This window comes from Phacochoerus africanus, chromosome 15 (genome assembly GCF_016906955.1).
Source record: "Phacochoerus africanus isolate WHEZ1 chromosome 15, ROS_Pafr_v1, whole genome shotgun sequence".
In the NCBI taxonomy this organism is placed as follows: Eukaryota; Metazoa; Chordata; class Mammalia; order Artiodactyla; family Suidae; genus Phacochoerus; species Phacochoerus africanus.
In genome coordinates this window covers 61,427,122-61,433,243 of record NC_062558.1, presented here as the reverse complement: position 1 = coordinate 61,433,243, position 6,122 = coordinate 61,427,122, and positions in this window count along the sequence as shown.

Here is a 6,122-nt window from a genome sequence, read left to right as displayed (position 1 = left end):
AACAGAATTCCCAATCTTTCTTCCAGTTCTGAAAATTGCTGGAATTTTCCTCATCCCAGCCCATGACAACTTGGGTTTGCCAGACCAACATCCCTGGACTTACCTTGCCTTCCATGTGCCCTCAAACCCAGGACCCAAGGTGTCTGGGGGCATGTGCTGTCTCTAGCCTCAAGGCATGGCCAAAACCCAGCTTCTTCCTAGCCCCATATCTAGCCAAGTTCCCACCCCCCTGCTCAGACCTTCATCTCTAACTGGCCTCTGGGACATCTTCTCCCCAGTAGGTGCTTTTCCTCAGCAGCCCGAGGGATCCTGGGAGCCTGAGACGGTGCTACTGCCCAACCAGTGCCAGCCGCTCCAGCTTACCCAGGAGCCTACACTCAGGTCTTTTGTTTCATTTCTTTTATGACCTCACCACCCCCCGACCCCTCCCACCCCCCACTAACTTCTCCCAAGGCTCCCCGGTGCTTCCCTGATCTGCACAAATAGTCCCTGCAGCAGGGATTCTGCTCTTGCTATTCCCTGGCCTGGAAGGCTCCTTCCCCAGACGCCCAGGACACTCAGGCCCCTCAGGCCTTCAAGGGTAACCATAAGAGACCTTCGCTGCCCACCTATTAGAGCACAGTTAGTGTTCTGTGCTCCATCCTGCTTCTCTTCCTCTGTGGAGCTTTGCCCCTTCTGACAAGTACACATTTGCTTATCCTGGTCACAGTCTGTCTCCCCCACAAATGTCCGCTTCACGGAGGAGTGGTTAGCATCCACTGTGGTCATCAACAGGGCCCAGCCACTACAGACCTCAAAGCAGTGGGTTCTTAATAAATATTTGCTGAGTGGGCGCACATATGGCATTCCTTCCACGCAATTTCCCCAGTGTAGAGGGAAAGGTCCTCCTGTCTGACAAAGGAGGGCAAACCCATGGTGACTTGAGCAAGTGCCCTCTGAATTACTCTACACCTGGTGGGGGTTGTTTTTGGAGTTCTCCCCCGTGACAAGGACAGGGTGAACTTACATTAAATATGTGTGATGAGATGTTATGTGCATCTCATCCTTCTAGGCACTAAATATACCCCTTGATACCCAGAGGCATGCAACAGGCAAGGACTGAAGTGAGTCTGATCAAACCGTCAGCTTCAACTCCCTCCCGGGACAGAGCAGCGTCTCCCATCCTGATCAGTTGTCCTTGAGTCCTTTGTTGTCTGCCAGTCTCTCTGCCTTTTTAAAATTTTTATTTGTTTTTATTTTTTAATCTCAGGACTATTGTTACAGGGATTCGAGGAAAAGTAAATTAATATTTTTAGCACACCAAAACTCTTCCTGCTGCTCATTTTTATCTTCTGGGTTATTTCAAATTAATGAATTTGAAGGCGTACCCTTGGAGTATGAGCCTGGAATTCACTCTGTGCGCTCAAGTCTCAAAGGACAGAGTTCAAACTTTACAGAAGTGACCCCAATAGCTACCAGGCTCAGTCTATATTGCTAGAGAGGAATAGTCCAGAAGACCTCAGGCCAAAGGTCTGAAATCTGGTCTTCTGCCATGCTTGGGAGGCCAGGGCTTCAGGGTTAGTCACAGATATGCGTGGGTGTAGGAACCCCAGGGGTCACTGCTTCAGAGGTCATCCTGGTGCATCTCTCTTCCCCCCACCCCCACAGAGCCTAGGGGATCCGGGAAGAGGGCCATGTCCCAGGGTCTGAGCACCCAGGGAGGACTCTGCCCAGGCTGGTGAGAGCAGAGTAAGAGTGATGATAACACCTCTAGCCGGACCTCCAAGACCCTATGATTTAATGTGTGAAGTCAATGGAAAGGGCTCTCCAGACAGTGACAGCACTGTGAAGGTGACTTAAAACCTCCCAATTTTTACGGATTAGAAAGCCATCGGAATTAATGAAAGTTTAGTATTATAGAAACAAATTTCAAACATAAAATATCTGATCACTAACAAGTCCTTATGTTAACAAAGGGACTGAATCAGTGTTTATGGAATTGATTTAATGAATAGGTAAAATGATTTTAGATTAGCAATAAGCAAGTATGAAAATATTTCAGTAGCACATGATGTATATTCTACTTTCCAGAAGATTTTCCCCATCCAAAAATCTGTCCTCAGGCACCTCTGACATCCAATTGCATTTAGAACATCCCATTACCCCCACCACGCTGTGCCTTGCATTACAGTTATTTTATAGATATTTTCTCTCTTACTGGAACTGTAAATCCCTTGAGGTCCAGACCCGGCTCTAAAAGCATCTGAAGAGATCACCACTGTTCTTGCTTGGTCACACTAAGTTCATCAGTTGGATTCCTCCCTCTAAAGACGAAGCTAACAGCCACACTCCTTTCCCCTCCAAAATCAAACGAATGACACAATTTCAGTGTGCAGAGGCAGTATCCACCTTCTAGGACATTCTAGAGGCACACGGCAGAGAAAGCGGGCCTCCTGCTACAACATTTCCTTCTCAAAGCCACACTTGGGCAGATTGGTAAGGCATCTGGGTGTGCGCCCCTTCTTCATTCAAAGTGCTGCTCTCCACTGCAAACCCAGAAATGGATTTTGACCATGATTTGAATGTGTGAAAATTCCTTTCTCTTCCCCGTTGTAGAATTATGGGCTTTTCCTTGCCCTCGACTGGGAAGATCTCAAAGAGGGAGGTAGTTGCCGTTTCTGGAAGGAAGGCAGGAAGACAATTCTATCATTTCACAGCTGCCGGCCAAGGTGATTACAGTCGTTGGGAAATGATTCCATGGTGAGGTCTTATCTTTAGGGTGGCTTAAAAATTAGAGGAGGTCAAGGTTTTGCAATAGCTAAGAGGGTTTCTAAAGAGTTCTTATCCTCTGTGGGGATTTGGGCAGCTGGAAAATGTTTGGCCTGGGGCGTTTCTGTGATGTATGTTTGGGGAGGGAAGTCGGAAGCGTATCAGTTGCTGCAAAGGTCTGGGAAGGAGGATCTTTTATCTCAAGGGTCAGAACAGCTGGGAGGGCAGGTTGGCTGCTGCAGCAGAGTTGAGGGAATGAAATGGGGGCGTTTCTCTTCCTGGGGGATGGGCACCAGCTGGGAAGACCCAGAGCAGGGGTTTAAGGAGGAAAATTACAAAGGCTGAGAGCAGAAAGGGGCCTGCAGTATAGCTTGGCCTGCCTTGCACGCATCTGTTTTCAGCCTTTGCAGTGTTTCCAGGCTTTCTGCTCCAGTGAGCTTCCACTGCAAATTTACCTGCCATCCTCCCAATGGCCCTCCCTGGGGCTTTCATCTTTCTCCAGGAACTTATGTCTATAATTTGCCTCTTTTGTGATAATCCTCCAGGACCACTTCAATTTGTTGAACATATTAAAGCACATATAATAACACTTGCAGAAGACGATACCTTTATTAAAAATAAATATTACAGATGTAAAAAATGCACAACAGCAATTAATGATATGTGCTCTGGGGAAAGTTTTGTATAAATAGGATTTATGGTGTGATTTACTGATTTCTCCTACATTTAGGAGGACCTCCTGCAGCCCCTGCCTCGGTCAGCACTGAGATGTAGCCATAAAAGGAAAAAAAAAATGGGCCAAAAAGAGTGGAAGGGGCAATATTGGACATAAGAGGGCCAGATAAAAAGGGAGCAAAGCAAAGTTTGGGTTTCCAGGACACAAAAACCACTATATGGTCAGAGGTAGGAGTAGCCCCACATTTTGTTGGGCCTGAAGCTTATCAAATTTCTGGGCCTTCCTTAAGAGAAATGATAAAAATTTAAGAACAGAAAATTAAGTACAAAAAATTTTAACTTCAATGAGAAATGCATCAAAACTAGTTATAAAATTTAAGGAGTTCCCATTGTGGCACATGGGAAACGAACCTGACTAGTAACTATGAGGTTTCGGGTTTGATCCCTGCCCTTGCTCAGTGGGTTAAGGATCCGGTGTTGCCATGAGCTGTGGTGTAGGTCACAGACGTGGCTCGGATCCTGCATTGCTGTGGCCATGGGGTAGGCTAGCGGCTATAGCTCTGATTCAACCCCTAGCCTGGGAACCTCCATGTGCCATGGGTGCGGCCCTAAAAAGGAAAAAAAAAAAAAAATTAAAAGGCTGACAAACACCATAAATTTCAAAATACATCCACTAGAAGACACTTCAATGAACTCCCTGACATACTGTGATAACGCTATATTTTCCTACATTTTTGTGGCTGCACTCCTCCTCCTAACTTTATTGGGTACAGTTGACAAAGAAAATTGTACATATTTAAGGTGTACAACTTGATGATTTGGTATATGTATACATTGTGAAATATTCACCTGTGTGTGTGTGTGTGTGTGTGTGTGTGAAGAACACTGAAGATGTCCACTTAGAGATGCAATTGTACGGGACAGTATTGTTAACTCTAGTCACACTGTGTGCATTAGAGCTCCAGAATGTATTTATCCTGCATAACTGAAGCTGTATATCCCTTGAAGGGCACCTCCCCACATGCGCTGGGGTGCATGCCCTTTGACCTCTTTTTCAATGTTGTGGTTTTGCATTATGTTTTCCAGAGAGGAATGGAAGTGGACTTCACAGGCAGGTTTGTGTCTTCACAAACACAGGACTTTGCATCAATTCTTTCGTGTGTGTGTGTGTGTGTGTGTGTGTGTGTGTGTGTGTTTCTAGGGCCGTACCCACAACATATGGAATTTCCCAGGCTAGAGGTGGAATCAGAGCTGCAGCTGTTGGCCTACACCACAGCCACAGCTATGCAGGATCCAAGCTGCATCTGTGACTCACACCACAGCTCATGGAAATGCTGGATCCTTAACCCACTGAGCGAGGCCAGGGATTGAATCCTCAACCTCGTGTATACTAGTCGAGTTCATTACTGCTGAGCCATGACAGGAAATCCCCACATCAATTCTGTTTCCTGTGATTTCCTTCAAAAATGTATGGTACATCTATAATTGTATATGCTGCATTTAGAGTGTATTCCTGAGTGGAGGGAGCTTCCATTTTGACCAGGTATAGAGAGAGACAAGCCCCCTCCAACAATACTGTGTGTTTTATAATGGAAAGAATTGCCACAAACACAAACTAGCTTCTGGCTTCAAGAAGCTACATCTCCAACTGTTACTGCTTTGCCACTGGACCCTCCCAATGCTGAGGAAAATGGGAAAGTCTGCTTAGATGCCAGCAGGACCCCACAGAACAGGTGGGTTACTTGCAGCCATTCCTTCACCTGGGAAATAAGGTAACTAACATGAGAATGTGTTAGAATACCACATAGGTATCAGCCATCAGGGTCAGAGTTAGGCAGAGGCAGACGAGGCCAGGGTACTCAAAGCAAGTGCCTTAGGGTTAGGCAAGCGTGAAGTTGGCCCCTTCAACTTTGCTCCCTTGGCCCCTCACCGTAGTCCTGGCTCTGCATCCATTAAACCCAAACGAATTGTCTCCCCAACTTCACTTTCCTTGACTTGATCCTCAGAATGTCCACTGCCACTCAATATGAGAAGTTAGAGCTGAAAGAGACAGTGGGCTTAACCAGTGGTGGTTAAAACATGACTTTGCAGGGAGTTTCCATTGTGGTACAGCAGAAACAAATCCGACTAGTATCCACAAGGATGTGGGTTCGATCCCTGGCCTTGCTCAGTGGGTCAGGTATCTGGCGTTGCTGGGAGCTGTGGTGTAGGTCACAGCTCAGATCCCACGTCGCTGTGGCTGTGGCTGTAGCAGAGGCTGCAGCTATAGCACTAATTTGACCCCTAGCCTGGGAATCTTAAAAAAAGAAAAAGAAAAAAAAAGTGACTTTGCAAAATTTACAGACGTATAATGGGTGTGTTCACACTGTTAGGGCCCCCAAGGCCCTGGAGACGTTCTGTGCAAATGGAAGCCTGGATTCAAGCGTGTAGCATCTTGATAGACTCACCTCTGCATTCCACCTACCGCCAAACTTTCAAGTCTGAGTTTATCACTCTGGCTTATTTTAGCTTCCTGTAGCTAGACCCTGAATCCTGACACCACCACTTCCTCGTTTGTGGACCTTGGGCATTTTATTTGATATCTCTGTGCCTCGGATTTTCTTATCCTCTACCCTTAAAATGGCTATCAGTAATGATAAAATGAAAGGAATTAATTCATGCAGAATGCTTACCAGTGTCTGGCATATAAAAAAGGCTCA